The following is a 26,985-nucleotide window of genomic DNA, read 5'->3' as shown; positions in this document are numbered from 1 at the left end:
TTCATATATTATTTCATTTCATATTGATTCAAAATAGGAAAGAAAATATTGCTTATCAATTTGTTTTATAATATTCAAATTAAAGGAATGTTGCTATCAAAAGAGAAAAGATTCCTGTAATTATAGAATGTCAGCTTTTTGACATATATTTGCAGATAAATAGAAAAACATGCATTTATAAATACTTGGACTGAGCTATGCTACCATGATAAATACAAATAAGTAAAAAAATTTCAGCCCTGAAAAAGCTTATATTCCAAAGGGGAAAGTTAAAAAGTACAGAGGAGTTGGCAAGGAGCCTGGGACAAGAATGTGGTCAGCATGTGAAGATTACCAAGAAGTGTCAGAGTGGCATGCTTAGGAGTAATACTATGCTAATTCTCACCAATATGAGCCCAGCACCCCAGAGGTACAGGCCATTTCCAGTAAGAGAAAATTGGTGGTCGAGATCAAAATACAAGTGCCACATGTGCCAATATACAAGAAATCTTTTGCCAATCTGTTCTAAAATACAAACATTGAAATTCACAGATCTACTCAAGAGAACTGAATACTGGTATTAAAATCCCATGTTCACCTTTGCTTTGCATACTTATTTATATTATGACTATTTGGTCATCCATCTATTTTTTTCTCCTTTGAGTCTAAAATCCCTGAAGTAAACTTCTATGTTATATTATTCTATGTGCTCCCCTCACTATATGAAATATTATAGTTGGCACATTCATTAAAAATTAATGAGAATGAATAATTTTATAAATTTATTAAAGAAAAAATCAAGTAATAAATTAAAAAATGGGAAAATTTATAAAGAATTAAAGTCAAGAAGAAATTTAGAAGGTATATTAGCACAATCCCAGAATGACAGACATTTTTGGCATCAATATCTTTTTTCCAAACATTAATAAGTGAATGATTAAAAGTGCATATAAAATGAATACAGTTAACACTTTAAAAAAATTTCCCTGATAGTGTCACCTTTTGACATGAAACAGATGTACCATTAACACCCACTAAACCATATAGTCATTATTCCTACTTTTTTTGAAATTTTAAAGAAGGGTTGAAAAAAAGTCGGTTTTTTTCCAAAGAAGTTGACTCTTACAATAATGTCCACACTAAGTAAGGTCTGTGCTTTCATCAAATTGAAAAAAAAAGTAGAAAAACATTGAATAGATGGTGCAGTAGGAAAAGAATAAATAAAAAAAAGAAGTCTTTCTTGTTTCTTACCTTTTTTCCTCCTCCATTATTGGTAGAATAAAGACATATGGGATAATCAAATCATTACTCAACTAGGACAGGCAAATAGTGACTTGTGTATGTCATCTTCATTATTAAAATGCCTTTCATTAAATGCTGTCTTTTTAAAAATTTAAACAATGTGAAACCTACCTTTATTGCTCCCTCTGTGCCTTGTGTTCACTTCAGTGACAGACAATAGAAAAGTTTGATTACAGTAAGTCCATGTTTCATTTTATTTTATTTTTTTGCCTTTCAAGCCTGGATGCACTTGAGTGGATTTTATTTAAAAGAAAATCTTTAATGGTTCTATCTCTTCCCAGTTGGTGTTTCTTTCTTTTTTTCTCTTTCAGCTTCCCTGAAAGATTTTTTTTTTTTTTTGTGAGGAAAGGGATAAGGGTTGGTCTTTAAAAAATAATTGTTTGAAATTGTGGAGATCATACTGACAAAATGTCCACATAAAATTTCTTTGGCTCTCCCCCTATCCACATAGTAAAAGTCCCTTAAAGACACAGAATAAATTCATCATTTTATATGATATTTAACTCAGTGCAATTCATTATTTGACATGTCACCAATCTGTGCAGTTAGGTGGTACAGAGGATAGAGCACTGAACCTGGTGCCAGAAAAACTTATCTTCCTGAGTTCAAATCTGACTTCAAACATTATCCATGTGACACTGGGCTAGTCACTTAACACCGATGGTTTTAGTTCTTCATCTGTAAAATGAACTGGAGAAGGAAATGGCAAACCACTCTGGTATTTCTGCGAAGAAATTCCTAAATGGAATCACAAAGACTCAGGCATGGTTTAAAACAACTGAACAACATGTCACCCACCTAGAAAAAAATGAACTGAAATATCTAACTCAGAGATCCATATGCCCGCGTTATTTGAGCTTTCTCCCCACGACATTACCTGGTATAAGATTTTTCCTTAATATAAAGCTAAAACTACTTGAAGTCTGAGACTTTTTCTCTTCACATACCCAGATTCCAATATAAAATATAAAATAGTATAAGTGTTTTAATTCTTTAATGCAAGAGCATGTTATGTTGGAAAAATATGTTTTCTGTAAGTTTTATTTGTTATTTAGGAGAATTAGGTTCATTTATAAAGTAGTTAGGAAGAAATTAAGACAAACTGCAACTGTAATTGTTCCCTTCTGAAATTTGTATTTTGGTCCAAATTTGGAGCAAAATATTCAGCACTGGAAAGGAAGGAAAAAAATTAGCACCAGAAGAGTTGAAATTCTGGGAGTGGGGTGGAAAATGATTAGGATAGTCATGTTCAAGTATTTGAAGGGCTTTCATGCAGGAGAAAAATAAAACTTGCTGTATTTGGTTCTTCTGTGGAGAAATTGGTAGGAGTTAAAGAGAAAAAATTTATATGTAATATTAAAAAAAAGTTTAAAACTTCCTAAAAATGGAAACTATATAAAGATGTAATGGATTGCCTCAGTAATTAATGATTTTTTTTTGTCATTGAGATCTGTAGTTTCAGTTTTTTCTGATTTAGACTAGACAAGGTGGCCACTAAAATCCATCCCATTTCTGAAATTCTGTGATTCTGTGATTGGGATATCAGATACCTCCCTCCAATGACTTTCAATTGATTTTAGTAAATGTGATTTAGCTGTGCTATCACCATAAATGAGAACCTAGGAGTTGTTCAATACTTGGACTTAAGGGTTCTTTCTATGAATAAGGCACTTATTTCATTCCACTTAGTACATTACAGTTCTCTGTAGCATTCACTTTTCTTAACTTATAAGTAAGTCTTTCACTTTCACCTCTCTTTTTGCAAAGAATTTGCCTGTAATTTCCCTCCTAAATTTCAAAAAAATATGACAACTATGACTCTAGAGAAGACAATTTTGAGAACAAAGAATCTCAACAATTAGTTCGAATGTCAGATCATTCTGGGGCATTTCAACTGTACTTAAGACTGAAAGTATTAAACCAACCCACTTAGAAAAGAAGACTAGAGACAAACAAAATTTTTTTTTAGAGGATCAAGAAACTTGAAACTCATTTAATTGAGGGGGGAAAAGCATGTTACAAAGGCAACTAAATGTACTCAGAGGATAACATCAGAGGTGTTGATAACCTCATGACATTGATTTCAAATTCTTTAGAGAACAGGAATAATAGAACATGAACTTCTTTCTATTTATTTGCTTTTTTTCGTTTTTGTTTTTGTTTTTGCAAGGCAAATGGGGTTAAGTGGCTTGCCCAAGGCCACACAACTAGGTAATTATTAAGTGTCTGAGACCAGATTTGAACCCAGGTACTCCTGACTCCAGGGCCGGTGCTTTATCCCCTGCGCTACCTAGCCGCCCCTATTTGCTTATTTTTGAAGAAGAAACATTTTCTAAGATTAGTCATTTAATTTCTTTTATTAGTATTCCCAAGTTACATGTAAAAACAATTTTAACATTCATTTTTAACACTTTGAATTCCAAAATTTCTCCTGTTCTTCTTTCTCAAACCCCTCATTGAGAAAGAAAGTAATTTGCTATAGATTTTATGTGCAGTCACGAAAAACATTTCCATAATAGTAATATTGTGAAAGAAACTATAGACCAAAAAAGAAATACCTGAAGAAAAATCAAGAAAGTAAAAAAAAAGAAGTTTCAGTCTGTATCTAGACACCATCAATTTTTTCTCTTGGCACAGATAACATTTTTCATCATAAAATCTTTAGAGTAGTCCTGGATTATTATATTGCTGAGAATAGCTAAATCATTCACAGATGATCATCTCACAATATTGCTGTTACTTTGCACACAGCACATTGTACTTTGCCACTTTCCTGTAAGTTTTTGCTAATGCTCAGGTTTTGATGGTGCCTGTGCTGATCTGGGTTCTCTGGTTCTTATGCAACAATTGACTTGTTTTAAGTTCTTTGTTCTAAGTTCTGAGTTCCAAGTTTGAGAGGTTTGGAAACCATATTGCTGCCAGATTCAGTAACTCAGGCACTTACTCCCAGTTTGCTGAGTCCTGGTCTGTGCTGGTGTGGTCTGCACTGGACTGTGCTTCTCTCTCACCCTCACAGAGCCAACCTTCTTTTTTTTTTCAAGGCAATGGGATTAAGTGATTCACAGAGGTGGGTAATTATTAAGGGTATAAGTTAGATTTGAACTCAGGTCCTCCTGACTCCAGGGCCAGTGCTCTATCTGCTGTGCCAGCAGCTGCCCCAGAACCATCCTTCTTGCTGATCATCTAAATTGTCTTGGGCTGGAAAGTTGTGGATTCTGCTGCTTTAGCATTTGTTTAGACTCATTATTTGAATATATTTGGAAGGGTTTGGGGGGAAAGCTCAGGTGTGTCCCTGCTTTATTCAGTCATCTTGGCTCTGCTTTACATTTTACTTTTTTTCAGAAATCTCTAGACAATGTGTTTTTAATTTCCTCTCAAATATGGGTCCCCCCCCCAGACAAGATATATGTTTCAAGGTAATTTATAAGTTTTTATTCAAACCAAATAGGAACAAGTCGTTCCCCCACCAACATGATTGCCATTCTTTGTCAGAGGAAATAATTATTTCAGGCAAAACATTTGATGAAATGCCTATTAAGATAGATGTCAGAGATGTTCTTTCTAATAACTTGAGCTGTACTCTCCAACTCATGTGAAGGCAATGTATTTCTAAGGAACTCATATGTGGAAGGAAAGTGTAACAAGACTAAAAACAAAGAGGCACGCTTGTAATTTACTTACAATTTATAGAGACATACAAGATTCTGAGTAGAAAAGAAATGGATGTGGTATACATGTAAAGATATAGCCTACTTCCAAAAATGCAGTTGATGATTTCTTCAGGAAATGTCATCACATTGGATCTCTTTTTGGGTCTTATTGAGATTCATCAGCTCCACTGTTCTCACAGGATTTGACTTGGTTCCCAGAGTGGTGTTGGGTTTTATTTTTCTAAGTCAGAGATATGGGAGTCATATTCAGTTGCTGCTGGGTGTTGTTTTTCATCTGCTGTTGTGGTCCCTGGATGGTATTCTGCCATCTAGTCTCTCCTGGTAGATGCTAGGTATAGTTTCTCTGGGTAGATGTCTGTAGAACTTCTTTCTTCTAGTTTCAGCTGAAGTCCAGCTAAGGCATTACCAGTTTTCAAATAAGAAAAAGAGTGGGCTACACCATCTGTTTTATCCTGGAGTCCAGATACTTAAGCTTAACTATTTTACAGTTGTAGCCCAATAACACACCATCACTTGACAAGAAAAAAATCCCTGGTAAGAAATGTCTGACAGTGCTCAGAGCTTTGCCTTTGCTAAAGCTCTTTTCAATTGGATCAATCAATATTAAGTGCTCCTGAAATGCAGAACAGTCAGTCAATGAAACTGAATCACAGGGCTATTCTCTAAACATCTTGCTGTTCTTCAAGTGTCAAGATTTCCGTCCTAAGTCTCCATGGGACAAGATCAAAAAACCTTTGCATGTTTTGCTTAATTTCTTTTTTCCCCATATTTCATTGAGTAGAATCATTTAAACAGTCTATCATTTCAACAAACACTTTGGTCTATGTGGATCTGTGTAGTTCCTTCAGTTTTCCAAACCTCAAGATTCTTCAATTCTCCCATGAAAGTGAAAGAGAAGAAAGACAAAGAGTTAAAACTTCAAAATGGGGCTCTATGGAAGCATCATTCAGTGCTTCAACATTTTGATCCATCTTCCGTGGTTTACTGTGTGTTTGTATGTGTGTGTTTCTGTGTGTCTGTGATTGATTCATATTCTATTACTCTGTATATTTGAGGAAGGCATATACAATTCAGGAAAGCATTATGTTCTAGATTTTTTATTCTTAATTAGAATTTCATTTAATGAAGACTGCTCTTATACAAATATATGTGTTATTTTTGTTATTACTTCCCCTTTATATTTATTGATAGAAAAAATATATTAATTGAATAAAATATTCTGTTTATTTCTTATGGTAAAACTCAACCTACAATCCTAAAACTCTAATGACTACAACAAGCTTCAAACCTGTTTGTATGCGTGTGTGTGTGTGTGTTTGTGTGTATGTGTGTATTATAAACTTACTGGCAGTCTTGTGAAATCTATGAACTCTTTTTCAGATTAGTATTTTTTTTAAAAAAACATAATTGAAGTAAATATTAAATTTCAACTAAAAGTTAGTAAAAAGAAAAGTGTGATTACTTTTCCATATACAAGTTATGAGCTTTCTGAAATTTTTTCCATGGATCTAGGTTAAGAAACTTGGACTAAAGATAAAAATGCAGACAAACTGAATGCAATAATTTGGATTTGTATATGAAAGAATAAAAACCTGGAGAGTGAGTGAATAATTATTCAATATATGAAGAATTCAACTATGGAAACAGTTTTCAAAATCAAATTATAACCTTAATTAGAATTCATATTGGGCAAATTTCACAGATAATCTTTAATAAATACTTCTCAGAGCCAGTTATATATTTAAGAAGGCCACTGGATTTTTAGGTACAGGACCTGGGTTAGAATCCCAGCTCTGCTGAGATGTTGAAATGATAATGATGATTATGTTTGTCCTTCATTCTCAAAGAAGACCAAGACTTCAAGGAAATGATGCCATGACAAGCAACTGAATTGGATTTGATTGGGGGGAGTGGAGGGAGTATGCTAAGTCATCAGACTCACTTTTGTCTTCAGAGTCATCTGGGTTCAGTGGCTAGATATCAATCAGAATGACTGGAAATGGCCTTGGATGTGAGGCAATCAGGGTTAAGTGATTTGCCCATATTAATAAAATCCCTTGAAAACTGCACTATTTCTTTGCCTGAAAATCTTTCAATTGAATAGCTTTCATTTGTCTTGTATGTTTTAGATGGAATTCTATTTGTAAGCATTGGAATAAAATAACCTATGATGTCCAAACTGTTGTTCACATCAAGTAAGATTGACTTGGTAGAGGAAGAATAAGCAAATTAATGATAACAAATAAAGATGATTATAAGACAACAAATATCAGCTTGTCTAAAGAAACAAAAAAAATTGAAAAGAATGTCACCTTAAAAATCAGAATTGGTCAAATGGAAAAAGAGGTACATAAACCCCCAGGGAAGAAAATAATTATTTAAAATTATAACTGAGGAAGTGGATGCTAATGACTCCATGAAATATCAAGGAAAAAGAAAGTCAAGAAAATGGAACAATAGTAGAAAAAGAAATATCTCATTGGAAGCAATTGACCTAGAAAATAAAACTCAAAGAAATAATTTAAGAATTTTTGGACAACCTGAAAAACATTATCAAAGAAAGAATCTAGATACATTCCAAAAAAATTCTTGAAAAAAATGCTTAAATATACTAGAAGCAGAGAACAAAATTAAGAGTTCACATTACCACCTGAAAGATATCCCAAAATGAAAAATTTGAGGGCCCTTGTAGCAAAATTCCAAAGCTCTCAAGTCAAAAACAATATTCTTCAAACAGCAAGAAAAAGATCATTAAAGGTGTAGCCATAATCAAGATTAAAGAAGATTTAGCATTTTCCATTTAAAAGAAATGGAAGACTTGAATTGTGGAATTCCAGTAGACCAAAAAAGTCTGGGATTACAGCTAAGAGTAATCCACCCTGCAAAACTGAGTATAATACTTCAAGGGAAAATTAGATATTTAATGTAATAAAAGACTTTCAATCATTACTGATTTTATATAAAAGGCATTGCTCAATAGAAATGCTGATTTTTTAAATTCAAGGCTCAAGAGAAACATAAAAAGTATAAATGAACCAGAAAGGACAATGATCAATGCTGGAAGGGATGTGGGAAATCTGAAACACTAATACATTGTTGGTGGAGCTGTGAACTCATCCTACCTTCCTGGAGAGCAAGTTAGAATTATGACCAAAGGGCACCAAAAATGTGCATACCTTTTGATCCAGCAATACCACTACTGGGTCTATACTCTGAAGAAATTATGAAAAAGGGTAAAAACATCACTTGTACAAAAATATTCATAGCCACCCTGTTTGTGATGGCAAAGAATTGAAAATTAAGTAAATGTCCTTCATTTGAGGAATGGCTTAACAAAATATGGTATATGTATGTCATGGAACACAGTTGTTCTATTAGAAACCAGAAGGGGGTGCGGCAAGGTGGCATAGTGGATAAAGCATGGGCCCTGGAGTTAAGAGTACCTGGGTTCAAATCCCGTCTCAGACACTTAATAATTACCTAGCTGTGTGGCCTTGGACAAGCCATTTAACCCCATTTGCCTTACCAAAAAACCAAGAAAAGAAAAGAAAAGAAAAGAAAAGAAAAGAAAAGAAAAGAAAAGAAAAGAAACCAGAAGGGATGGGAATTCAGAGAAGATTGGAGGGATTAGCATAAACTGATGTTGAGCAAGATGAGCAGAACCAGAAAAACATTGAACACCCTAACAGCAACATGGGGGTGATGATCAACCTTGATGCATTTGCTCATTCCATCAGTGCAACAATCAGGGATGATTTCAGGCTATCTGCGATGGAGAATACCATCTGTATTCAGAAAAAGAATTGCGGAGTTTGAACAAAGGCCAAAGACTATTACCTTTAATTTAGAAAGAAAAGTTATCTTATTATGTAATTTCACTATCTCTTATACTTTATTTTTCTTCCTTAAGGATATGATTTCTCTCTCATCACATTCAACTGAGATCAGTGTATACCATGAAAACAATGTAAAGACTAACAGAATGCCTTCTGTGGGGCTTGAGTGGGGAAGAAAGATTAGGGGGGAAATTGTAAAACTCAAAATCTTTTTTAAAAAATAAAAAAGGATAAATGTAGAAGAAATCAGTTAAACTGTCTTTCTATTTGAGAAGATGATGTATAAAATATCTAAAAACTTAATTGTTAAGGTAGTTATAAAGATTCTATATAGAATGACGATACAGGAGTGAGTTGATTATGTAAAATAAACAGATAGGTAAGAAACTAGGATGCATTGGGTGAAAAAGGAAACGAGAAGAAAGGGAAAATTATCTCATAAAAAATGTCAAAGGAAAAACTTTTAAAGAGAAGAGGAAAGGAATGATAGAAAGTCAACACTTAAAATGTCACTTAAATTGGTAATTTAAATCATAACTGTGAAAGTTAATACTATCAACTCATACATTAAACAGAAGCAGATAGAAGAATGGATTACATACCAGAATCCAATAATGTGTTGCCTACAATAAACAAACTTGAAGTAAAGAGACACAAAGAGGATATAAGTAAAGGACAGGAACAGAATATATTATTCTTCTGTTAAAGCTAAAAAACTTAATGGATATCAATTATGATTTCAAACAAAGAAACAGCAAAAAAAGACCTAATTAAAAGGCATCATCAGGGAAAAAACATCTTGATAAAAAGAATTATATATAATGAAGGTGAGAATTGCCTGAAAGGTTGATGGCAAATGTAAATGAGTAACTGAAAATGGTTCAGCAAACTCTCATAACCAACCTGCTTGTTTTCATGTTCACATTAGTAGCAATATTGTAAGGGTGATCTATTGTGAAAAACTTATCTACTCTGATCAAGAGAAAGATTCAAGACAATTTCAAAAAAAATGATGAAATATGTAATCCATCTGTAGAGAGAGAATAATGTTAAATTCTGAATGAAGATAGGTGAATTCTTTTGTGTGTGTGTTTGTGTGTGTGTGTGTGTGTGTGTGTGTGTGTGTGTGTGTGTGTGTGTTTGATCTGTTTACTTTTTGAAATGACTAATGTGGAAATATATCTTTTTTTATGTTTTTTTTTGTAAGGCAAACGGGGTTAAGTGACTTGCCCAAGGCCACACAGCTAGGTAATTATTAAGTGTCTGAGACCGGATTTGAACCCAGGTACTACTGATGCCAGGGCCGGTGCTTTATCCACTACGCCACCTAGCTGCCCCTTGTGGAAATATATCTTACATGACTTCATATTTATAATTAATATCAAATTTTTTGCCTTCTCAAGAAGGGGGACAGTCAAGAAAGAAAAAATTGTAATTAGAAATTATAATTAATAATTGAATGCAAAAAAATCTACCTGTGACTAAAAATATTTATTGAAATAAAATGTGCTTTTAAAATCTGAAAATAAATAAGTAAAATTCTTTTTTACATAACAACTCTTTTTTTTGTTTAAAGATATCTGAAAACTGTTCTCATTCTTTCTTTTCCATTAAACCTTCAATTTTAATGAAACTAAATTTCTTCAACCTGCTTTCACAGGGCATAGCCACCATTCATGTTACAAAGCAATTCATATCCTTACGTAAATAATATCATTGAACAATGCTTTTTTTCCTAAAATATGAAATGTTCCATAAAATAAGGATTATTTATTTGAGAGTATATTAGAAGTATCACCTTCCTCTCTAATATGATAGTTGCATAATGGAAATTTTTACTTTTTACTTTTTTGCTGCAGCAATGTACTGCTGCTCATTTATAATTTAGCTTTTCTTGAAAAGACAGTGTTTTTTTAAAGGAATTGTTTTCTTGTTATGTCTGCTTAATATATGACTGATTTCTTTTAAAAGCTCACATGTAGGACTTTATACTTAACATTATTAAAATTCATAAAATTTTATTAAGTTGATCATTCTTTCTTGACAAGATTATTTTGGAGAACAACTCAAAAACATTCTTCTCAGTTTAACGTCACTTGAATTTTTGATTAACATACTATTTATGACTTTATCCAAGTCCTTAATAAAAATGCTTAATAAAATAGAGCCAATCTGTGGGTGGAGCAAGACAAAAGAGAAAAGACAAGAGAGAGAAGGAAGGGATTTGCCATGCTCTCCACCAAATCTCTCTGAAGATTTTTTTTTCTTTTAGGTTTTTTCAAGGTAATGGGGTTAAGTGGCTTGCCCATGGTGACACAGCTAGGTAATTGTTAAGTGTCTGAGTTGATTTTGAACTCAGCTACTCCTGACTCCAGGGCCTGTGCTCTATCCACTGTGTTACTTAGCTGCCCCCAAAGATTTTTATATAATGCTTTAAAACAAGTCCTAGAGTAGTAGAATCTACAAAAGGATGGAGGGTAAGATAATTTTTCAGCACAAGACAATTTCAAGTTTTGCAGGAATGCACTGGAGTGAGTGTAGGGTTGCAGTCCAGTGCAGAGTGAGTCAGTTCAAATCAGACCCCAGTAAACCAGTAGTAATAGGTATTGGAAGCCTCTGAATCAGCAGCTACAGAGGCTGCTTCTGAACTCTCAGTCAATAGACAGGTAGGAAGTAGAAAAATTTATCAAAAGATTACAGGAGTACCTTTGCTGACAATGGAGAAAGAAATCTTGCTTTGCTGATACTTAGATCTAGATTGAAGTCCTGGGACACAGTCTCACGGTAAAGAGGATCACTAGCACATCAAAACTTGTGACCACAGAAAAGCAAGGATCCTCCTTACTTTTCTATAACAAAAAATAGTGCTTGTGGCTACTCATAAACTAGAAAACTTGGAAAGAAATTATTAAACATACATCTTCTTAGATCACACTACTTTGGAAGCACTGAAAACTTTCAGGTTCCTAGGAGTACCTCTGGTAATAGCTATACAAAACCTCTGAAGTTTGCAGCAGTTTGCAGTTTACCCTCTACCCTGGAAGCAGAGTTCTACTTTAACAAAGAGAAAAAAGTCAAGTCCTAAGGTGGAAAAAGGGCCAAAAAGAAAAATCCAAACCATAGAAAGTTACTATGGTGACAAAGGAGATCAAAACACCAACTCAGAAGAAAATAACAAAACCAAAACTAAAACCTCCAAGGAAAAAACTATGAATTGATCTCTGGTTATGTAAGAGCTCAAAAAGGATTTTAAAAATCAAATGAGAGAGGAAGAAAAAGGGGCGTAATAGAAGACTATCGAGAAAATTGTGACAAGAATTTAGTAAAGGAGATACACGCATACACACACACACACACACACACACACACACACACACACACAAATGAAGAAAATATTACTTTAAAAAACATAATAGGCCAAATGGCAAAAAGAAGTCCAAATTCAATGAGGACAAGAATCGCTTGAAAAGCAAAATCGATCAAATGGAAATTTAAAAAAGCACAAAAATTCACTGAATTTAAGAACTTATTAAAATAATAGAATTGGCCAAAAAGAAAGGGAGATACAAAAGCTCAATGAAGCAAATGATTCCTTAAAAATTAGAAATGTACAAGTAGAAGCAACCACTGACTTGGAAATAGATCCAGGAGAAATAAATTTAAATTACTGAACTTCCTGAAAATCATGATGGTGGGGGGGGGGGGGGCTTAGATATCATCTCGCAAGAAACTACTATAAAATATTGCCCTGCCCTGACATTCTAGAAACAAAGTGTAAAATAGAATTTAAAAGATTCCAATAATCATTTCCTGAAAAAAAATCCCAAAATGGAAATGCTCAAGAATAATAGTCAATTTCCAGAAATCCCATTTTAAGGAGAAAATATTGAAAGTAGTCAAAAAGAAATAATTCAAGTATCATGAAGTCACAAGCAAGCTAATACAATATTTTATAACTTCTATATTAAAAGATCACAGGAATTGGAATTTGACATTATGGAGGGCAAGAGAGATAGGTTTACAAGAAAAATTAAGTGTAATCCTTCAATGGAAAAAATTGATATTCAATGACATAGAAGATTTTCATGCATTCTTCATGAAAAGACCAGTGCTGAATAGTAAATTTGACTCCCAAATATGAGACTCAAGATGAACAAAGAAAGAAAATCAGGAAGGGGAAATAATAAGAGATTTAATAAGATACTTTGTAAATCATAAGAATTTTCTCATTATAAAGGAATTAGGAGTATATAGAGACAGGGCACAGGTTTATATTGAATATACTAAGATGATGTCTTGAAAAATAAAACTAAGGTGTGAGAAAGAGACCTGCACTGGAAGAAAGGGAAATAGAGAGGGAGAATGGAGTAAATTGTGTCATATAAAAGATGTAAGAAAACTAGTAAAGTAGAGGAGAACATGAGAGAGGTTTTGGGGAGCACTTGTACTTTGCTTTCAATAGAATTGATTCAAAAGAGGAATAGAATGGAGCATAGAAATCTATTTTTCCCCTACATGAAAGTAAAAAAAGGGAAGGGAATAAGAAAAGAGGAATGTTCATGGAAGTGAGTGTATATTGGAGAAGCAATAGTCAGAAGGGAAAATATTTTAAGGGTGTCAAGGTGAAAGGAAGTAAAGGAAATAAAATAAGATGAAGGGAAAATGGTGAGCAAATATTTCTTTAATAGAGGCTTCATCTCTAATAGAAGTAGAAGCTATTCTAATAATTGATAAATGATTTTTAAAAAGTCCGTTTTCAGATGAAATAATCCAAGATACCGTACTGAGATGCTAACTCACACTTAATAGATTGACTAATAGAATAGAAAAAAAAAAGAATGATGTACATAGGAAAACTGAAATACTAGTGCACCAGAGTCATGAACTTATTCCACAATCATGTAAAGCAATTTGGAAATATGTGCAAATATTTATAGTAGCTCTTTTCTGGTTTCAAAGAATTGAAAATTGAGGGAATGCTCATTAATTGGGGAATGGCTGAACAATTTTTGGGATATTTTCTTTTTTTTTTTTTTTTGGTTTTTGCAAGGCAAATGAGGTTAAGTGGCTTGCCCAAGGCCACACAGCTAGGTAATTTTAAGTGTCTGAGACTGGATTTGAACCCAGGTATTCCTGACTCCAGGGCTGGTGCTTTATCTACTGCACCACCTAGCCGCCCCGGTATATTTTCATTTTATTAAATTGTCATTGTGATGGAATACTGTTGTGGTATTAGAAATGATGAACTAATTTCATATAATAAGATATTTTTATTATTGCAATGATATAGAAGGGAGAATGTGAGGGAGAATGAGGGAACCTTCGCTCTCATCAGAGGTGGCTTGGAGAGAAAACAGCATATATACTCAGTGGGATATAGACATCTATAGTAAAAAGAAGAGAAGGGGGACAGGGAAGGGGGGATGTGAGTGATGGAGGAGAGGGTGGACTGTGGGGGAGAGTGGTCAGATATAACACATTTTCTTTTTTACTTCTTGTAAGGGGCTGGAACTGGATGGCCTGTCCAAGGACTACAGGGTTGGGTGATTGCTGGGCCTTAGGGGTGGCATGCGGGCTCAGGACCTCTTGGCCCCAGGGTTAGTGATCAGTCTGCTCCACCACTCAGCTACTCTACAGCACATTTAAGAAGAGGGACAGAGTGAAAGGAGAGAGAAAATATAGTATATGGTAGTGGGGAGGTATGAATGGAGGAAGTTGCAGTCAGCAATGGCATTGGTGGAAAAATATGGAAGTAGCTTTTTTGATGGACTTATCATAAAGAATGTGATCCACCTGCGACAAAGCTGGTGGTGTTGGAACACAGACTGAAGCACATTTTTTATTTTTTTATTTTTTTTCTCTTTACTTTATTGCTCATGAGGGTTTATATTTTAGGGGAGGGGTATTATGTTTACTCTTAAACAAGAATATTTTAGTGATGTATTAAAAACATAATTTGTACAAAAATAAAAACAAATATATATTAAAGAAATGATGAACTAGATGTTCTCTGCAAAAACTGAAGAGACTTATATGATCTGATGCAAAGCGAAATGAATAGAACCAGGAGAACATTGTATACAATATCAGCAATATTGTAAGATGATCAACTGTGAATGACTTAACTATCCTTAAAAATGCAATGCTTCAAGACAACTTTGAAAGACTTAACCATAGAAAATGCAATCCATCCCCAGAGAAAGAACTGATGGAGTCTGAATACAGATCAAAGTACACATTAAAAAAGAAATATTTGGGGGGTCTTTTATTTTGGTCTATATTTTCTTTTAAAACATGACTAATATGAAAATGTTTTTGCATGACCACACAGATCTTATTTATATCAAATGTCTGCCCTCTTAAGGGGGGGGGAGGAAAAGTAGGGAGATAATTTGGAACTCAGTTTTAAAAATGAAAATTAAAAATGTTTTAGATGTAATTAGTGAAAAATTATTAAATTAAAAACATCTTTAAAACAGAGCCAACCTCTCAGAGAATCAGAAAGCTAGGACTATATTAGACTAGTTATGGACTATGTTGTCCCCATCCAGAGGAAGAAAAACAAAACAATATACACCCAAACACAAAAAACAAAGCAACCCTCCAGAATCAATGAACACTTTATAAAAATTTTCTCTTATGTATCTCTTTCCCTTAATCCTAATTCCTCATACCAAAAATAATTAAAACTAATCTGTAAATATGTTTATCAAAATACCTGACTATTCACTGCTGAGGGGAGGGGCAAGGGAGAGTTGAAGGAAATTTTGTAACTTGAAAATATGAATATGTAAATGTATGAAAATAAATAAATTTTAAAAAGAAAAAATAGAGTAAAAATTATCCCTGGAGCACTCCATACATAGTGAAGCTGCCTCAAGATTGGCACTGATTCATTGACTTCTCCTGTGTAAAATCAGTAATTCAATTCTTTCCAAATCTACTCCACTGCTTCTATCATTAAGTCCATGTTTCCCCATTTTTAACACAAAGATATTGATGGCATAAATCTTTATCATTTCAAACTGAAATTTTCTTCAATAATCATAGATTTGGGTTTTCTCCACAGAATTTCTAACATTTAAATGATAATTTTAGAAGACTTTGAGTTAATTCTTATTTCAATACTTAAAATTATTCAATCCAATTCAAAAGATATGTGTTGAAGATACAAGGCACGCTACTTCCAATGAATACCAAAGGTGTATTAATGAATCAAAGATAAAAGGAAATTTTCCTTGATTTTAAGCATTTTTCCTTCTTACATGCTTTTAGTAATACTATTCTTATCTCCTCAGCTTTTATCTAATATTGAATAAGCAATAGTTTATTTCTAATTTAAATATTAAAACAACTATTTAGGATAAAAAATTTTCTTTATAATCTTTTTACTTACTATTTTTAAATTTGGACCACTAATTTCATAGACTAGATATAATTCCAGGTGAAGGAATACTATCTACTAATGGAGCTATACAACTCATTTCTGGACATAGAGGGCATAGAGAGGTTATGTAATTTCTCCAGGGTTTCAAAGACAATGTCAGAGGCCAGAATTGAAATCACTTCTATCTGACTTTGAGACTGGATCCCTCTCTCTAGTCACTGAAACTCTAAACATTAATTTTAAAAAAAGATATTTTCAATTACTGTTAGTTTTTCTTATTCAACCAAAGAATTGAAATCTGGTTGTCCTAATATATTTATTAAATCCAGTGACTTCTGAGTTATTTTATATTTAATCTAACTTAAAATATAAGCCCAAATTATTTTTTATTCCAGTTTTGGTTTTCAGTGCTATTAGTAGAGCTACATTTGAATTTTATAATTATTTTGTTCCAGTTGTGCTATTGTTTCAATCTGAAACATAAAAACCATTCGTTTTTGGAGGGAATAATTGTATAAATTAATGATGCATTGTGGTGTATACAAGTAGAACTTGTTGCTAAGCAACAAATATCTATTATCAGGGGAAGGATATTACATTTTATTGAACACCAACATACTCAGCAAATAGTCTCTGAGGAAAGGGATCAGTCACAAGTCTGTCACAAACCTCCCACTTCAGATAGTTATGGGAATTAACAGTCTAGGTTTTCTTGCTTAATAGCATGCAGCCTCTATCTTTCCAAAACCATGCATTTCAATTTTATCGACTCCAAATCACTTTAAAAAATTAAATATGATGGAACCCACAGACTAGTAATTTTAAAATAAAATATTCAATTTTCTAGTACAGTCTATCAACCAACTAACATTTAGTTAATCTTTACTGTCTTCAAAAAAGATCCCTGCAAAAATGAAGCCTGTAATTGTGGTATACACCCTACAACTTGCTTTGAAAGGTCTCCAGAGCTTTTTTCCAGTTTTCCTCTAGATCTGAAATGAAAATTTATGCTGGCATATAGGTACGTCCAAAGATGCCCAAATATAATTAGTAATGAAGCAGAGTACAATGTTCTTTATCAAAAATAATTCAGTTAAAGAAGGCAAATTGACATTTAGTGAATTGTCCTTTTGAGTATCCTATATATTCCTAAGTTTCAGTATTATATAAATAAGCATTTAAGCATTGAGTTAGTTAAAAAGATGCAAATCTAATCTGAAAACAAATGTTTTGAAGGATATGTAAGACAAAGAGCGAGGATGACTATTAGGGGTATGCAGAAAATACCTCCAACCAGCTTTTGAAAGATGATTGTTAACTCTTTGTGTGATCATTCACAACTAAGAAATTGAAAGAAAGTACAAATCAGGGTTATTTTAGTGTTTTGTTCATTTTACACTAAAGAAATTGACAGAGGAAATATTAATAATATAGATTAACTTGAAAGTGAGAAATGGGATTTCTTATTTTATTTTATTTTTTAATATTTAGGGAGTTATCCAGTTAAACCTTTACAGTATAGCCCTGACAATGGTCTATGGAATGTCAAATCTTCATAAGGTTAGACAAAGATATGGTTAGATAAAAGAAGTCTGGGCATTATTCAAGCAGAACTCATTTAAATTTTCAAGTCCTCTCCAAGAAGAGGAATTTCCCAAAGTTCACTGCCGATGAATTTAAATACCTGATCAATGATATTTACCTCATTCTTCTGACTGTAGCAATAATTATTATTTTTTTCCTGGAAAACTTTTTTATTGTGGGTGAAGAAGCAGGGCAGCTGGACAGTTTAGATGATTCCAATCTTGTTGGCAACATCTAAAGCATCGTAATCTGGAGCAAGTCATACGTAAGCCTTCTTCTCTCCATCAGCCCGGATAAGTGTGTTAACCTTGGCCACATCGATACCATACAGCTTCTTTACAGCCTGCTTGATTTGGTGCTTGTTGACCTTGACATCCACAATGAAGACCAGGGTATTGTTATCCTCAATCTTTTTCATAGCAGACTCAGTGGTCAGGGGGAATTTAATGATGTCATAATGATCAAGCTTGTTTCTCCAAGGGGCACTTTTCTGAGGGTATTTTGGCTGCCTTTGAAGTCTTAGTATCTTGGGTCTCCGGAAGGTGGACAATGTTCGGATCTTCTTCTTTTTGTGGTTGTGCACACCCTTCAACCCTGCCTTCTTGGCCTTCAAGGCCTTGGCCTTGGCTTCTGTCTTGGGGGGGGGACAGCTTCCATCTTGGCCTTCGGTGCCACTTTGGGGGAAAGGCAGTAGTTATATCTTAACTAGATTCACTTATCAGTGATGGAAACCTTTGGCATTTAACTTTTGCAGGAATAAATAAAACTTCATACAGACATGCAGACATACACAAAGGCACATATGTAAAAATACATGCATATAAAATGTAGATATCTGCCCAAATATATACATATAATGCACATTTACTCATATATCCACATACATATATCTATCTATCTAATAACTAAACTTAATGAATACTATGGCACACGCTATGATAAGTGTCTTACAATTATTATCTGACTGATTCTCACAACAACCCTGGGATTTGGGGGTTATTATTAATATTATTATTATTATTATTATTTTCATTTAAAGGTGAAGAAATTGAGGCACATGGAGGTCAAGTGATTTGTCCAGGGTCACAAAACTAGTAAATATCACAGATAGGATTGAACTCACTTCTTCCTGACTCTCCAGATCTATTGCTGAGTGAATGCATAAACATAAACATATGACTATACATAAACATAATATATTCATACCTGGACATATTTTTCTATATCAAATACAAACATATAGAAGTTTAATAAATTTCTTTGATCAACTTGATTGCTATTCACCAAACTGTGTATCATATCGCTATTTAATTGACAAATTTGATTTGTTTCTTTAATCTGCAAATTGAAGCATAGGTTTCTAAGGGAATGATCAAGTCTTATATCTTCATGGACATGATGGGGGCAGTGGGGGTATTCCTTCCTTGGGTTGGTAGCAGTTTATTGATTAACATGGAGATGTTGACTTCCCCAAGCTACAGACAAAGGAACAAGGTAGAAAGAGAAATAAGACTATCTCTCCCAGACGCTGGGATCTGTGCACTGACACAGTGCCTAGAACAGATGTTGTATATGAATGTGAATTAGTCAAAGGTATTCTCAAGGACTGCCTGTCTCAAAGGCTCCTTCCCCTTCCCATTCTTGTTGTAGAGGTGTTCTAGGCTAGAATGATATTAAATTCTGACACATGCCCATTTTCCTCTTCCATTCTATACTCCTAAGGTAGACAAGTTTCATAAATCCCTTTCAAGGTAACTTTGGCTTGAAGTGATCAGATATTTCTGAGGAATATTTGGTTTGGGGAGGCTAATGGAATGAACCCTGGAGGTAACCAATAGGCTCTGAAAGATTACCCCAGCTGTCTGAAGGACAGTCTAGTGAGGGAGACTGGTGGCAAGAGAGTGGTCCACAGGAGAGGCATTAAGGTGGATGAACATCCCCTTCTAAGTGAACCTGCAGAGTTAAAGCCACTTATGAGCCTCTGTCAAATGTTTTTCTTGCTCCCTTTCTTGACTGCTGAATGGTCAGCAGGGGACTTTCCTGAAGATGGGGAAAGTGATTGCCCCAGGACACTGATGGTGGAATCCAGGTGATGGGACAATTTGCAATGTCTTCCTCCTTCATCAAAGGTTCCTGTCAAGTGGGTTCTTCCTCTATTGACTCAAAGAAGGTCTCACCACAACACTATAAATGACGACGACGACGACAACAATGATGATGATGATGATGATGATGATAATGCTTATCCTTTGTCCTCAAAAAAGAGCATGACATCAGGGAGGTGAAACCATGCTAAGCAAGTGAACTGGATTTTCATGAAGTTGGGGGGGGGGGACTGTGTTAAGTCATCAGACTCACTTTCTCCTCTAAAATTATCTGAGTCCAATGGCCAGATGTTCATCAGGATGACTGAAGATGACCTGGGGATGTGAGGAAAAGAAGGTTAAATTATTTACCCAAAGCTCAAATAGTTAGTAAATGTTAAATGTCTGAGGTCAAATTTGAGTTCCTTTCCTTCTGACTCCAAAGAGAGTGTTCTATTCATTCTGGCATCTAGCTGCCTCAACTGTGAATGAAGAATAAGCCCACATTTATTTTTCTTCCTGGAAGAAGGGGAGGGAAGGGGCACTAGTGTTCATCTATTGATGAGTCCAAATTCATATTTCAATTTGCACCCTCAGAATTAGGGTTAAATGGTATAGCCTTGTCATACCCGATCTTCTCTGTCCAAGGAGGGTCAAACTCTAATGGAGCTGGCCAGCACCTTAAAGTACCTTGTGAGTACATTGAGAGTAGGTCATAGCGAAATAGAACTTTTAAAGTAGTCTTATTCACTTGAGACTTTTTGTTTTGTTTTGGTTTTTTTTTTTAACAAGGCAAATAGGGTTAAGTGACTTGCCCAAGGTCACACAGCTAGGTAATTATTAAGTATCTGAGGCCAGATTTGAACTCAAGTCCTCCTGAAGCCAGGGCCAGTTCTCTATCAAGCACCCCCTAGCCACCTCCACTTAAGACTTTTAATGCTCAACATCCAGTAGGATGATGTTGCTGAACCTTTATCAGATGATATAGGAATATAAATAAGCTATAGAAAATTGGTTGGGTGGAAGTTTTAGAACCATTCAATTCAGTGGTACTTGAACAAAGTAGATGTGTATCTATATATCTATTTCTATATAGAGAGAGCTATATATACAGCCATAGATATATAGATATAATTTCTATACCCTATTTTTGTCAAATATAGAATTATAGATCAAATGTAGATCTATAGATATTTCTATACTCTTTTTATCAAATATAGAACAAGAGCACCCAGTCAAATAATTGAAATTTAATGGCACAAAAGCTAAGAGCACATATTTTATTTGGGGTGGGGTGGAATGGAGGTAGAATATCAATATTTATTTCTTTTTTAATTTATTCATTTATTTTTTCACATTACTACAATAGGCTTGTAATAGATATAATCCCCACTCCCCTACCACAAAGAGAAACCTCAAGAAAAATAAAATGAAAGAAAAAAAGTGTGCTTCCATCTGTATTCAGATGCCATCAGTTCTGTCTTTGGGATGGAACACTTTCTTTATCATAAGTCCATCAGAGAAAGTGCTTCAATATTTTTTTCACACAGTTACTACTGTTAGCTGTCTTTTCCTCCATCCCGTTTCTCCCTACCCCCATTTATTCTATTCCCTTCTCCTTTCACCCTGTCCCTCCTCAAAAGTACCTTGTATCTGACTATCCTCTCCCATAATCTTTCCTCTCTTCTATTACCTATAACCCCCCCCTTCTCTGTCTATTCCCCCCCCTCCTTTTTTCCTCTAGGGTAAGATAGATTTTTATACTCCATTGAGTGTGTATGTTATTTCTTCTCTGAGACATTTCTGAGGAGAATGAAGGGTCAATCAGTCCCCCTCATTTTCCCCCTTCCACTTCATTGTAAATATTTTTTCTTGCCTCTTTTATAAAAAAAATATCTTTACTCATTCTGCCTCTCCTTTCCCTTTCTCCCAGCACATTCCTTTCTTATCCATTACCTCCATCTTTATAATATGTTATACCTTCATATACAGCTCCTTCCTTTGACTTATCCATATATTCTGCTTCTAACTGCCTTAATAAATGAGAAGGTTCATTTGAACTGTCAGTTGCAGGAATACAAGCAGTTCAACATCATTAAATCCCTCATAATTTGCCCCACCTGTCTATCCTCTGTATGCTACTCCTGAGTCTTATTCTTGGAGATCAAACTTTCTGTTCAACTTGGGTCATTACAACTGGAAAGTTTGAAATTTCCCTGTGTCATTGAATTTCCTCTGAAGGAGTGTGTTCATTTTTGCAGGGTAGTTGTTTCTCAGCTGTAATTCAAGCTCCCCTGCCTCCCAGAATATCATATTCTAAGGCCTATGAGTCCTTAATGGAGAAGCTACTAAATCCTGTGTAGCACATGATATTTGAATTGTTTCTTTCTGGCTATTTGTAATAGTTTCTCTTTGACTTGGGAGTTCTGGACTTTGCCTATAATATTCCTAGGACTTTATATTTGGGGATCTTTTTCAGGAGGTGATAAATGAATTCCCTCAATTTCTATTTTATCCTCTTCTTCTAGGATATCAGGGTAATTTTCCTGGGGAATATTTTTGAAAAATGAAGTCTAGGCTCTTTTCCTGGTCATGATTTTCATGTAGCTCAATAATTTTTAAGTTATCTCTTTAGGATCTATTTTCTAGGGCAATTGTTTTTACTATGAGATATTTCACAATTTCCTCTAGGTTTTCATTCTCTTGGTTTTGTTTTATTGTTTCTTGATTAATCACAAAGTCATCAGCTTCCCTTAGCTGCATTCTGCATTTGAAGGAATTATTTTCTTCAGAGAGCTTTTTCTATCTCCTTTTCCATCTGGCCAATTCTGCTTTTTAAGGCATTCTTCTCCTCATTTTCCTTTAAGACTTCTTTTTGTTACATTTCATCTAAACTGGTTTTTAAGATGTTATTTTCTTCAGTACTTTTTTATATCTCTTTCACCACCTTGCTGACTTGTTTTTCATGATATTCCCACATCTTTCTTATTTCTCTTCCAATTTATCCTCTACCTCCCTTACTTCATTTTCAAAATCTGTTTTGAATTCTTCCAAAGTCTGAGACAAATTCGTATTTTTTCTTGGAGGTTTTGAATATAGAACCTTTGACTTTGTCATCTTCCAAGAGTGTATTTTGGATCCATGGAAACAAAATAATTGTCTATAGTCAAATTCTTTTTTTTTCTGGTGTTTGCTCATTTCCCTAGTCTATGACTTGATTTTAACTCTTTGTTAAGGTGCTGCTCTGCTTCTAGGGTGGAGGATTCACTTTCTCGAACTTTTGAGGGTTTTTGCATACATACCCCCAACCCAGGAACTTCAATTCCTTCGAGGTCTTATGAGACACTTTGATTGACTATGCTCTGGTCTGTGGATGACCACAAGCACTCCTCTCTGCCCTGAAATTTTGAGGAGGGTCCTTGCTTCATAAAGGTTGTGACCTGAATCTAAGTATGGACAAAGCAACAGAGTCTTGTACCAGGGATAGCAGAGAAACCTTTGCTATCTCCCTGGCCTTATCATCCATAGACTGAGTGTTCTGAAGGCTCCCTGCTTATTCTGGAGCAGCAGAGTTTTCCCTCTGACCTTCCAAGTTCTCCTTAGCAATCCCTGGACAGAGAGGTCTGGAAGCAGCCCTGCTGTCACAGATCCAATAGCCCCCAGGGATCTAGGTGCCCCATGGGCTGTTCCTGGATGATTGAAGCCAATGTTGCTCCAGTGGCTGGTGAAGGCCCTGATTGTGCTGTGACTCTTTCCAATTCCAGTGGAATAAACCCTTCCTGTGGTCCTTCCCAGTTGTCTTGAACTAGAAAATTGCTTCTCTCAGTCTTTCTGTGGGTTCCACTTATCTAGAATTTGGTTAGAGTCATAATTTTAAAGGCATTTGGAGTAGTCTTGGGATGGCTTCTGGGATTTCCTGCCTTCACTCTGTCATTTTGACTTCACCCCAAGAACACATATTTCTAATGGGAATTGTGGCTAAATAATAGTGTGGAGAGTATAAAGCAGATAGCAATTAATTTCCATGAATGGACTTAGCCACATTAGAACACACACACACACACACACACACACACACACACACACACACACACACAAAATCACCACTACTAAAATTAATAATGTAACAAAATATCAAATAATTCCAATAGAGTTCAAACATTTAGGACATTTTCTGTTAGTCATAACTTTATTCTTGATTGTCACTATTTTGTGAGAATAAGAATTATAAAGAAAAGTATATTGGGTCTAGATCTTTGTTCTACTAATTGTAACAATCAGTACCATTTAGACAGTGTTTTAAAGTTTGCAGAATGTTTTATATGAGTTATCTCATTTGATCTTCAAATGTTACCCTGCAAGGAAGTTACTATGATTACACTATTTTGCAGATGATTAAACAAGTCTGAGAGAGGTTATGGTATTAGCCCAATATCATAACACTTGAAAGGATGTGTGGCAATCTTTGATTTCAGGTCTTCCTGATTCCAATACCAACATTTTACTTATTGCAAAACTTAGTTGACTCATACCTATACAACCTTGAGCAAGATATTTCCCGTCTCAGCCTCAATTCCCTCCATTAAATGACTTGTTTGAAAATAGATAACTGCTAAAGTCAGCTTCATTGTAAATACTATGATGCTATAAAGTTTTAGAATTGTAGGAGGATAGTAGTGAAGATAATTAATGGCATTTGTTAAATGATAACCCTTAATTATTCAAAAAATTGGACATAAATTTCTCTCTTGATATTTTGCTTCAATTATTATTTTCCAAATAAAATAATCCCTAAATCTGTATGTCTGATTTGTACATGTTCTAGTCCTTTTCATTTATAACCTTTATTCAAAGACTTTATAAAATTCTTCCCTTGGGTAATTTAAATTACCAAATTGGACATAGGGAGGGAAAATTATCCCTAATTCTACTCTGTTAAACTTGATCAGTTAAGAGCTAATACATCTCTGACATGTCATAAGTAATGAATCTCTCATTTATGTATAATTACTACTTAATAATAAGATGTCACAAAATAATGGGCTAAATATATTAGACATAGATAAAATATTTAGATGGCCAAATAGAGTTGCTGCTGGTCTACCAAACAATCAAGGCTCTTTGCATTTAAACCCAATGTCCCATCTATGAAAATTATATCTTTTTGATGTTTATCATTACTCTATTGTAAAAGTTTTAACACCTATTTTCTCAGCTACTAATATAATTTTTTTCAAAAGTTTCATATATAATATTCAAAATCTTAATATTCATCCTTCCCAACATCCATTTTACATTTATTGTTTTCATGAACATTTAGTAAATCCTTATGATGTGCAAACCACTGAACTGAATAATGGAGATACTGTAAATAAAGTCAACCAAATAAAATCAAGCAAATCAAAATGAATATGTAATCAATCACACCCATATTTCCCCATGTATTGAATATTCTCTTGTTTCTTCTTTAAGAATAAACTTGGTCATTATAGTGAAATAGTGATTAGGTTTTTTGTTTTGTTTATTGTTGCTATTATTGCTCTCTCCATTTGCAGTGAGTGTACCATAACATTTCTTTATTTGCCTCTTCTCAAACCTACACTTTTGCTCCCTTGACAATTCTCAATTAATTAAACCACCTTGACTTCAGTTATCATTTGCTGCTACATTTGGGTTGAGGCTAAACCAAAAGAAAGCTTAAAAAACCTGAAATGTCTCTATTTCTTTTTCTCTCTAACTCCTCATTTCTCTCTTTCTGCTTCTCTGTCTCTCTCTCTCTCTCTGTCTCTCCCTCAATTTTCTTTTTTATCTCCTCCCACTTTTTCTCATAGCTGATTATTTGTGGCAAGATTTTATTAATGATATTAATTTTGATTCCTTTTGTGACTTATATTTTATGAATCACTTTCAATTATTTTTGCTATATTGTCTTCTTTGAGAAATATAACCCTTAAAGTAAATTTGATTATACCTATTATAAAATCGAGAAAACTTTAGCTCAGAGTGCTTCTGTAAACAACCCAAGATTACAGCATTTATTGGCAGAGTAAGAACTTGACTATAATTACAATAATTTTTCCAATACAAATTATTGAATAAAACAACTAAAGTGTCCCTAGCCTCAGTTTTTCTAACTCAGCAAAGAATTACCTCCTTGTCTCAGAATCCATTGAGCTAGCCATTTTTCCATCTGAAATATCTTTCCCTTCCATGTTTAAGAAGTACATTTGATTCCAATATATAAATCATTTCGGTATACTACTACAAATCTACTTTTCTTTGAGAATGTTCTGTGTAAAAAGAAGGAAAGCAGTTAAATACTGCAGCAAATGCATCCCAACTAAAGTAGATTTCTTTCCCTTTCCTGAACTTAGACTTCGTTATGTTTATTTTAATGAGTCATTTTAATACCCAACCACTAAAGTAAATTAGCTTAGAATCTCATGGCTGTCATGACAACGATGGAACTATCCCAGCTGATTTCTAGTCTGATTTAAACCATTGACTATACCTTAAATCTTAATTTGGAGCTGGAATTAAAACAACTCTGAGACTTAGCAGAGGCTCACAGGCTTAGAGTGTAAAAGAAATTAGACTGATTTAAAAGAAATTGAACTGTGGATAAGAGAATTTAAAATAAAATTGAAAATGACCCATGGGTGAGGCATGAAAGTTACAGATATATGGGAGGGCAGTGTTCTATAAAAATATGGTCATTTGCCACCTCGTTCACATACTCCATGCTACTACAAGAACAAAGTAAATCAATTAAATTTAAATTTTTCTTAACATTTTTAGAGCACCTTGGTGCCAGGGACATGAAGGTAGAAATAAGCCATGCATTCCATCAGTTCAATTGTGTTCTACTCAGGTATAGAACATGTGAACATTCATAAAGTTACAGTTATGCATCCTGAGGAAATCATTGGATCATTGAAAAGGTTATCTGTAAGGGGTGGCTAGGTGGCGCAGTGGATAGAGCACTAGCCTTGGAGTCAGGAGTACCTGAGTTCAAATCTGGCCTCAGACACTTAATAATTACCTAGCTGTGTGGCCTTGGGCAAGCCACTTAACCCCACTGCCTTGCAAAAACTAAGGGAAAAAAAGGTTATCTGTAATAGATGCTAATACATTCTTTCCTC

The 26,985-nt window shown here is 34.3% G+C and overlaps 1 pseudogene; it reads right to left on the bottom strand.

Moving 5' to 3' along the window:
• Positions 1-4,963: 4,963 nt before the first annotated feature.
• On the bottom strand, positions 4,964-18,453 carry LOC141489462 (large ribosomal subunit protein uL23-like; annotated as a pseudogene).
• Positions 18,454-26,985: the final 8,532 nt, after the last annotated feature.

This window comes from Macrotis lagotis, chromosome 5, assembly GCF_037893015.1.
Source record: "Macrotis lagotis isolate mMagLag1 chromosome 5, bilby.v1.9.chrom.fasta, whole genome shotgun sequence".
In the NCBI taxonomy this organism is placed as follows: Eukaryota; Metazoa; Chordata; class Mammalia; order Peramelemorphia; family Peramelidae; genus Macrotis; species Macrotis lagotis.
This window is presented reverse-complemented; position numbering and strand designations above follow the sequence as displayed.